Source organism: Hippocampus comes, unplaced genomic scaffold (genome assembly GCF_001891065.2).
Source record: "Hippocampus comes isolate QL1 unplaced genomic scaffold, H_comes_QL1_v1.1 scaffold159, whole genome shotgun sequence".
In the NCBI taxonomy this organism is placed as follows: Eukaryota; Metazoa; Chordata; class Actinopteri; order Syngnathiformes; family Syngnathidae; genus Hippocampus; species Hippocampus comes.
Window position 1 is genome coordinate 512,673 of NW_017805742.1, and position 10,768 is coordinate 523,440.

Genomic DNA, 10,768 nt, shown 5'->3' on the forward strand with positions numbered 1-10,768 from the left:
GCTGGCGGGAAACTCCCTTCACTCCAGCTGGGCCTGAAAACAAAACAGACAGACAGACATAAATCTTGGGACTTGTCTTCATGCCGATGATACACAGAGCTGGAATGTAAAAACCAGGATGTAAGTGAAACCCATTACAAAATCACCCTACAGTCATTGTTTTCTGGAGTCATAAAAGCGGAATTAGAAGATTTAACATTCAATAATCTCATGAAAAACTAGGCCGTGCTTGAAATACTTCCTGTTTTCGTTCTGTGCTGGTGGTCTACAGTGGAATTACACCAAACATGGTCAACAAAGTTATTTAACTGTGCGGGGGGGAAATCTGGAAATTAGCAGCGCTGTCAACTAAGAAAGAAAAAAGGGGGTTTACTGTGCTGAAAAAATTAGGAACACCTTTTAAAAAAAATGAAACTAGCGAGAAAGGTAAACCAAAAAAAACGGTGGGAAACGAGTGACAATCTCCCCGCCAGTGGTTTTGGAATGAATCGCAAGAGCCATTGAGAGGCGGTCCAATGAGATGCTTGTGTGTGACTTTTATTTAGAAAGGGCGGGAAGGCGGGGGGTGGTCTGGTCCTTGTCCAATTTAAGGCAAGAAGAGCACGGATGAAATAGAAGAGGAATCGAGGAGAGAAAGGGAGTGATGCTTGGCAGATTGGGTGATAAATCTTGTTCTGATCAGGTTTCTCTGGTGCCCTCACCCCTCACTCTCTTTCTAGGGGTAATTAATCAATCCCAGACTGCGGCCATTGATCGCCCCCTACACCCCGCTCCCCCCCTCTCGCAAGCCCTCTCAGTCATGTTTACACTTCTCGATTGTGTTTGCCACTAAGCCCCTCGACGCTGCTCAATCTCGCCGGCGCCAGATTGTGACACCGCGCCCTCGGACGCCGTCAAACCAAACAAACCATCGATTGACATCTCCATGAAAATCGATCGACTTATTCTGTCTTTTTATCATAATCCTTTGTGGTCATATTGTGCGGCACGGCTTGGACATAAACTTTTTGGATTGTGGTCACCGAGCGATTCCCTGTAGACCACGTCGCTCTGTCAACATTGACACAAAGGCTTTGATGTTGAAGCGCTTTTATGTGGACCCTTTTGATATTAGCAGGCTCTTGACTAGTTTGAATGGGACACAAACGTCATTTTTGAAGATGGGACGAGTATGAAGTCACACAACAACAGAGCGTAAAACGTTTGAATATGATATAAATGATGAAACTGACAAAAACAATGCAAAAATGATAGCCAAGAAGACAATTTAAAATGTACACTATATTGAAAATGAAAAAAAAAAAAATTAAAAAATAACAGTAAAAAAACTATTTAATATGCACAATTTTGAAAATGACAACAAAAATACTGTAAATACAATCACAAAAAATGATTACAAAAATAAAAAAGATATCAATAAATCAATTTTAAAAAACGACCTAACAATGAAAAGGGTAATATACAAAATAAGATAATTTTAATAAATGGCACAAATTATAAAATAATGAGAAAAATGGTTTACAAATGAAAATAAATAAAACAAAAAGTAAACAAACCATCACAGCATGGTTACAACACTAAACGATAACAATAACATTGATACCAATTAAATGATTGGAAACAATCTATAATTCAAACACAATCAAACGATAAAACACTGACCACTGCCACTCAGCACGAGTGTCGTCAACCACTATCAAATTTGAGCCGCTGAGAGCGATAGAGTGGACTCACTCCGTTTTTGCCGTCTTGCAGGAGAGTGATTACAAGTTTAACGACTGCAACAACATGCATAGCTTGATGTTTTGTACGGCAACAATTACTTCTTTGGGATACTTATTTATATTGACTTTGTGGATTTGCATCAGATTTTGCCCGATGTAACAATTCCTGACGTGGATTATATTTGATTATATTGCTTGCACTTTTATTCCAAACGGAGTTACCGTCATCTCGGTCAAGGGTCACCAACCCCGCTCCTCGAGGGGCCCCTATCCACTGTGTTTTCGATGTCTCCCTAAACACACCTAATTAAAATGATCAGGTCATCAGCAAGCTCCGGAGAAGCACGTTTAAAACATGTGACTTCTAAGCCATGTGAGCTTGAACTCCAAAGACTCATTGATAAGAGCGGCGCCGCCAGGTTCGCGTGGCCAAAGTGAGCGCATCATATGATTCACCTTCTCTCCTAGGCGGATGACGTGTGTGGTTTGGAGAAAGCAAAAAACCTGATCTTTTAATTCATTTTGTAACTGGAAGCGCCGCGTGAGCTGTGCTTGCCGGAGCCATGCTAAAAAAAGAAAGCATGTCCAGTAGCTGGCTGGCAGGGCCATTGTCGGGCAGGGTGTGCTTACAATGTTATATATACAATGTACTGTATATATTTTATAGTATGAACATTTTTGGGGGACCTATTATAAAAGTTTTTGTGGGGGAGGATAGAATTTGATGGCAGTCTGAATCAAATGCTGTTGTGGGCAGTTAATGGTCCACGTTGACCAGGGCACCGCCTATTTGTGGGGAACAGGGACAGAACCCAGGTGCGGCGAGTGAAAATCTGCGAAAAATTGGTTGCTGCTCACTCACTGGTGGAGACCCCATATGGTGCATGATATTGTTATTTCACATTCCCTGTTGCAGTTTAAGAGGGTCATTGTGATCTTTAGCCCGCATGTGCACACAAACTCGAATAGTGACCAGCTGGATAGAAACCAGTGTGTGGTTTAAACACAATTGCCTTGATTTGTCTCTTGAATGAACAAATAATTGTATTTTTTTCAAATTTCTAATCCTGATAAACAATCATAATTACAGCTGCTCCACCTCAACCATGATTGCAACTCGGCGAAGGACACAGGAGCAGCTTTGAGTGGGTGGCGTGATATGGCAATCCGTTCCGTCGCCCCCTGTGGAGCGGCGCTGTGGAGTCCAGCTTTTTGCTTTGGCCTTTCTGCAAGCAGCAGAACAAGAGATGGAAGGAAGGAGGAGAAAGTGAGTAACTAAAGGACAAACAATTACGAAACGCTAATATGTAACAAAAGAACACAGCCCGACATTTATCCTTTGATGCGTGTGTTTGGTTATTAAACAGTCTGTTTTACTTTTTTTTACAAAAGTAGTAATGTTCATTTTTTTAAACTCAATGGATTTGTCTGTTCCATAGTTAAGGATTTTGCAAGGTAATGCATTCATACGTACAGATGTACGGTATGAGGCAGGTGATAACAACACAAGGCAAGAATAATTAAAATACAAAACACCCACAACGGCACAACACGCCCGCTTATAAATACGCCTGCCTTGCGGAGGTCTGTGAAAATACCACAATTTAGTCTAGCCTGCCCCTGCGCATATTTAGACCAAACCTCTTGCCAGACTTGCACTGGACACAAACATAGAACCCGAAGTACAAAGAGTTTAAAGTCCTCCACCCTCGCTATCCTCATTAGCCTCACTCTTCCTCTTCCAGCCCTCTCATTCACACGCATATATTCTGTTTTACTTCTGCTAATCTTCATTTCTCTCCTTTCCAAAGCATACCTCCACCTTTCTAAATGTTCATCCACCTGCTCCCTGCTTCCATTACTCATCACAATGCCATTTGCCAACATCATGGTCCATGTGGATTCCAGTCTAACCTCATCTGTCAGCCTGTCCATTACTATTGCAAAGAGGAAAGGGCTTAGAGTTGATCCCTGATGCACTCCCACCTTCTTCTATAGCACACCTGACCAATGTTCTGCTACACTCACATCCTGGACTATTCTAACATAATTCTCTGTCACTCCAGATATCCTCATGCAGCACCGCAGTTCCTCCCTGGGTACCCTGCTTGCTCTGCATGAAAAAGAGTTTGACAAATAATTAAGCTGCAGTAATTGTTAGTTAGTTTGTTTGTTTGTTTTACAGAAGGTAAAGAATTATGCCTGTGAGTATTGTTACATTGGCTGTTTAAATGTTTTGCAACATCAATTTAACGTTGTACTATCAGGACAAAAATGTTAGTTTCATTAGCCCATTTATGCTGTTTCAAATTGTGTGTTCGCATTAAGCTGAGCCATGGCTCCTATGTAGAAAAACTCTTAAGAGAAGTTCGAGTGACAACAATCTAGCCCCGGAATGGACAGCAATTGCTAAATTTCATGCTGAAGGTGCCACTGTAATGATGTGCGCAATCCATACCGACTGCATCACAGCTTTTACAGAGTTTACACAGTAAACAAGTCCCAAATGCCCCTGAAAAAAAAAGCTCAATATGCACACTCATTTATTTATTTCTATACAGTATCTTTCAAAGCTTTTATGAGAGAGCAGCAGTGTCACCTTCTGTTGTCTCCCACCTCCTCCAACACCTTCTGTCATCATGTCCACAGGTGTATCACAATAATAAACGCGTCCCACCTTGACTCTGTCCGGGCCACTTCATTAGCTATACTCGCAAAATCCAATACATTGAGAACTTTATTTATTTCTTGCTACTGTGTGACTCATATTGCCTTGTGCTGTCGAGAATGTATCCCGCCTCTTGCCCTAAACGCAGAGGTGTGTAGACTTTTTATAACCATTGAATACACGATTAGTCTTAAATTTGGGGGTCGCTTGGAAATATCATTTTGAAAGAACAAACAAAGCTGCTTTTTTTAACCCCGTTCGCAATATTTAGGGTATATTTCTGCTTAGTTTCATGTTACAAATTGTTAAAAAAAAATAAAACAAAATGGTGCTGTAGTGGTAAACTTTCTTTCCACAAGGAAACACAATTTTTCATATCATCTGTAAAGAATTTTTAGCGTCTTTCTGTTACACGTGGGGAAGTTGATGCCGCATGGGAACACCCCTCCCCCCCCAAAAAAAAAACATTTCAAAGATTGTTTGGTGCCGGCAGAAATTAAGTTCTAGAATGGGAACAAAAAGCAAACTTGATTTAAATCATGCCATTTGCGTTTTTGTAAAGGGACAAATATTTTTTTAAGCCGCATCCAAAAATGTCAAAAGATGTTAATGTTTAGATTTGCTCATTTAACAATAAATTCAGGATCTGTTCCTAATATTATGACCCACTCATACGGCTAACATCAATGCAACGCGGATAACTTCATAGTGATGGACATATTTTAACAAAGGTGTGCTTTTTAAACTTGCAGGTGTACCTAATGAAATGGCCCCGTCTCCGGGCTAATGAAAGACCCACTCGAGGATCCATCGAACTGTGACCCCTACCCCCTCCCCAAACGAGACACCCCACCCCAAGCCTTCATACACGTCATCCATATTTCATGCAGCATCCCTCTCTTTCTCTCTCTCTCATCTCCGTCTTGTGGACTTCTCGCACCCTCACACATTCTATTAGACAATCCGTGCGCCATGTTTTATTCATGTCCTCTGAACATCTGCTTGTCCAGATGTCAGGAATCATCAGACACCCACCACCCCGCCTTCCCTCTCCTCAAGGGACCGCTGCCTTGACTGGCTGTAAATGAACGTCAAAAGCGGCTGTCAGGCCCGCCGGAGGAATCTTTCATGACTTTTGGGCCCGAGGTGAGTACACTTTGCCGCACATGAAAGTCAACAATGGACACCCCTTCAATTCAGCCCCTGTTTGAAATGATGTTTTTTTTTGTGGATGATTGTAGTAACGGCGGTTGGTGGGCTTTTGACACGGCCGTGGTCCACGAGGCTTGCCCGACTCACTGGAACTGTGTGGAGAAAAAAAAAAAAAAAGGGAGTGAAAAAGAAAAGAGGCAAACAAGTACCCTCGGACTGACTCACAGCCACGGCAGTATGTCACACTGCGCCTTTATGTACTATATTCTCCCTCTTGCTCGCCACCCTCACCCACTGAAAATGTGTTCTTTTCTCCAAGGTGATTAACGCTGCCATTTTTATATGATAGAAGAAACAACACTAAAATGTCAACAAACGTTATGAACGCAGCTCGGCATTCGTTGCAGTACTTCAACACGCATACGAGATGTGATTATATTAAGATAGAGTCGTAAACATAGACGAACAACCATCTGAGCTGACACTCACATCTTGGGACAATTTTCGAGTGTTCCATTAACCTGTGTCAGCGATGGGAATCGAACCCGGAATAAAAAAGTAATTTCTTTCACACTTTGTCGGAGGGTGTGACGGTGATGCTTTTATTATCTTAAGAGAGCACAAGGGTTTCATTTATAATCAATGATTTAATTTTCATTTTTACATGGTGCAAACCAGCCAGTCGTTGAGAAGTCACAACAGTAATCACGGACATCGAAATCGGAATAAAGGATTAAATTCATGTTGATTATAAATTTTTCCGGTCGTCTCAAGATAATAAAAAACAAAAAGTATTTTTAAGAAAGAATTAAAGGATAGACTATGAAGAGAAAAGTGAGAGATAAATGATAGCTGTATTGCGATAAGAGAGTAGTATAAGGAAAATATATTTTAATGAGTATAATGAGAAAAATTATAAAATAATAACATCATTGAGTATATGCGGTTCCAATCATTTGCTTTGTCTATCATCGGTGTTGTCACGTTGCGAGGTGGTGGTGAACCCCAAAAAACAGGCAGGAGGGAGAAGCAGGGTGAACTTGAAGAATAAAACACAGAAAACTAAATCCAAACAAAGTCCTAAGAACCAAACGAATCCAAAGTAGCAAACAAAAACCATGACTTAAGCAAAAAAATATCAAAAAAAAAACATGACCAAAAACATGACCTAAACATGACAAACATACACAACGGCAACAAAGAAACAAACAATGACCCGACACTGAGTGGTCGTGCTCGGAGTCTTTTTAAAGCAATAATTAGATAACGACCAACAGGTGTGCAGCTGCAGGGAGAGCCCTACAGTGCCACCTGTTGGTCACAAACAGAATCGTGACAGGTGTGCCTTTTACACATTGATCAGGTCTCTAAAACGCTCCCGAGGTTCACCTTGCCTAATTAGAAGTCGTAATTTTTAGTCTTAATCGATGATATTATCTTTATCAGTTATTTTACATTGCAATATGGGAGAATATTATTTATCTTGTGGTTCATGCATCCTTACCAATCTGTGACGGCTTCGTTTGAGCTCGTTCTTGTAAGGGTCGTTACATAAATCCACAAAAATAGGTCTCCACTTTGCAGAAAAATGCACTGCATCGGATAAAATCTCCGCAAGAATCCAATACAGGGGTCATCTTGGAATATCCAATTTGGGTAAGGAATAGAAAAGGGGAAATTCGCCATAATAGCGAAACAGAGGATGATTTTTCAGGAAATAGGAGAATTCGCAAAGGATGCTTCCCGGACGCCGGAGCGCCGGTGGTAAAAATGGGGAAGTTCCTCCAAGCTCGAGTCCTTTTCGATTTCGCAATCTATCCCTTTTTATTAGCTCTGGCCCCCGTGATGGGGCCCATCTCTGACCGAAAGTCAGACGTTGTTCTCGAATTTTCTTTTCCCCTAAGGCACATCGAGGATCTCATAGTTCAAGCAAGGTTGAGTGAGGACATGTTGAACAATCTTCTTCGGTTTGAACCAGTTGAAGGACCTTGTGTTCCAGACAAGGTCGAGTCAGGATATGTTGCACAATCCTTTCTGGTTTGAGCCAGCAGATGTCCGAGCAGGTCAAGCTGAGTGTTGGTTCAGCTTCCCAATGATAGACAGTCTATTCATGCACTGGCATACCCATGGGTGTCCTTTTTTGGGACCTCCTGGGATCACCCCCAAGACTGTCCCCCTGTGGGACAGAGTGTAAGGACGAACAGCCAGGCAAAGGTGTGAAGAACTGCCTTTGTTTTGTAAACCACTCCAAATCCCTTCCCTTGATTTTATTCGTAACCCATCGCTTGACGAGGCGCGTTACACCGACACCTGCCATGCATGTTTTTGGAATGTGGGAGGAAACCGGAGTACCCGGAGAAAACCCACGCAGGCACGGGGAAAACATGCAAACTGCACACAGGCAGGCTGAAGCCGGAATCGAACCCTGCACTTCTGCACTGTGAGGCCAATGCGCTAACCTGATCCAAAAAGTGAAAAAAAAGAAAGAAAGAAAGGAGCCCACTGAGGGTTTAAGAAAACACTTTTCCCATTATCATATGCAACATTGATTAGTGCTGCTTGAAAAGCTACGCTACATTATTCATGGGGCATCTATCTCCTTCACTTGACCATTCCAGATGATGGCGCTTATTAGCAGTGACAGTTTTGGTTTTTGTTTTTTTTTTTTGTTTTTGTTGCTTTTAAGGGCTCATGTATGAATTCGCTGGCCACTTCATTCGGTATATCTGCGCAGTTAAACTCGGTCCAATACCAAAATTTTGCCTTGACAGTGGAAGTGTTGCCCTACATTACATTCCCATTTAACTCCTTCATTTTTCACCCAAACATGGCAACAATAATAAAATAAATAAAATGTAAATAATACAAAAAATATATATTTTCAAAATAGTAAAAGTTCAAATAAAGTAAAACACCAAATGGAATGAATTTTAAATATGCAATGTTAAAAGGTAAAATAAAATAAAACACCAAATTAATGTAATTATAAATATACAATCAAACTGTGGCATCATAAAGCCTTTATGAATTTTAAGAATTTTTTTATGACATATTTTGGTCATACTGTAAAAACTGCCAAAAAAGTTAACCACCAAAAATCGAAATGGACCATCTGAAGTGAGCTCTTGTTGCCATTTTGGTGCGACCTTACAGGCATTTTATTTTTTAGACTTTTCGGGACGATTCGATGACGAGTGCTGGGAAGTTTGTGGGCCATCTATCTCCTCACCTGGCAGCGAGGTGAGTGACGAGCTGCGCATTTGCCGGCACATCATTATTTTCCTTCCTCAACAAGAATTGGTCCTTCATCACTCAAACTTTTTCGAAAGACAAAAAAAAAAAAAAACTCGGATGAATTTCTATTGAGACGTTTGTTTTTAATCTCAGCCATCGATGTGGGCGAGTGGCATCATCGTATCAAATCAATGAGATGAGCGTCCAGTTTATGCACCGAGCGAATGGCCGCGTTGGCGCTTGGGTGCGAGCGAGCCGCTAAAGGCTGTTTTGAGTGGCATAATTGATCAAGTGACGGCCCACTTTTGATTTGACTTTCATTTGATGCGCATGTCTGTGCGGAGTCATCCTTCACTGCCTCCTCTCAGTCACTCCCTCCTTCTTTTCACTTACTCTATAGATTTTCCTCACATGATAAATTGGACTCAGGGAGCCACTGAGGTGTGACCCGGTGCCAGACGACCGGCACGGATTCTCTTTATTTATTTATTCTTTTTGTGCTTTAATATCCCTAATTAGTCTCTTACAGATTGCTGGTGCCCAATGTTGTCAATGATACGCATGCACAAAAATAAAGAACTAAATAAAAATACGGGGTTGGTTTCCTAACCGACTCGCTGGTGAGTTGCGGATTTTGAGAAGATTGGGTGACTTTTACCTAAGATTGGGTTCATTATTTTGATCCAGCCAATTGGATTTTGGTCACTATAGTTTTGTTCGCTGAAGTTGAAGTACATTAAAGGTAGCATTCATGGCTCAGAGGGTAACACCGCAGACTTTGGAAATAGAGATTGGGGTTCAAGTCCTGGTCATGGACAATGAATGGGTGACATCAGGAAGCCAAAAACATCATGCAGTTGACTTTCTGCAGCAACCCCTCACAGGGGCAAGTTACTTCTTCCAAAATGTTGGGAATAAAGTCTGTTGTTGTTACCCATAGCTGTCCTGATAACCCGGTAAGCCATTTCTGGGTTCCTTTAACTCACGGGTGTCAAAGTCAAGGCCCGGGGGCCAGATCTGGCCCGCCACATCATTCGATGTGGCCCGTGAAAGCAAATCAAAGATGGCAACTTTCATGATGCTTGCTAAAATCTTGACCAAAATTTCAAACTCTCATTTGTAATAAATAAGAGCGATACTGGAAGCATTTTCTTGTTGCCAAACCTCTCATTACAGTAACTTTTAAACAATAAATATGAATGAATAAACCGTTAGTCTTGACTTCTTTATATGGTTTCAGTCATAACGGCCCTGCAAGGAAAACGGTAACTAAAATGTGGCCCGCGACAAAAATGAGTTTGACACCCCTGCTTGAACTCATCAGTAAGGACAGTTTTCCTCCCTTTGTTGGATCAAAATCTTAACCCAACGTACTGGATCAAATCCTCAACCCAATGGGTCTAAAAATAACCCAGCATTGTCTCGATTACTTTTGGACCCAGCGCTGGGTTAGCGATCTCACCCAATTTGAGTTAATTTTGACCAAGCAATTTTAAGAGTGCATGCTGGGTCAAATCCTCAAGCCACCGTGTACAGCTATGGTGAGTGGACACAGAATGTGCGTAACCAGCACTTGACAGACTTACTCCCCATTAGAAGTAGCACTGCTGTCAGTGTCAGACGAGTCAGAGAGGGGGGTGGGGGGGGCGCTGTAGAGATGAAGCGGGGAGGTGATGATTTTCACGTCAAAGATGCGAGAATGGAAACGGATGAAATGGTAGACCACACATGATTTTGATGCATACAAATGATTGACTTTTATGGCAAAAATGTTAGCTTGCACAACAAAACAAGCTAGTTGTTTGCCCCAAAACAATTTAGTGAGTTGTTTTTCCTTATACAGTAATCCCTCGTTTATCGCGGAGCTTACGTTCCAAAAAGAACCAGTGATAGGTGAAATCCGTGAAGTAGTGAGCTTTATTTTTTACAGTTATTATACAATACTGAACTATGTATACAATGAAACCAAAGACCAAAACCTGTTTTCAGG

General features: G+C 41.5%; 1 long non-coding RNA gene across 1 annotated transcript; it reads left to right on the forward strand.

Moving 5' to 3' along the window:
• Positions 1-4,808: 4,808 nt before the first annotated feature.
• On the forward strand, positions 4,809-9,334 carry LOC109524047 (uncharacterized). The gene is made up of 4 exons (XR_002169892.1): positions 4,809-5,538; positions 5,634-5,779; positions 8,714-8,784; positions 9,179-9,334. It is a non-coding gene; the product is annotated as an uncharacterized LOC109524047 (long non-coding RNA).
• Positions 9,335-10,768: the final 1,434 nt, after the last annotated feature.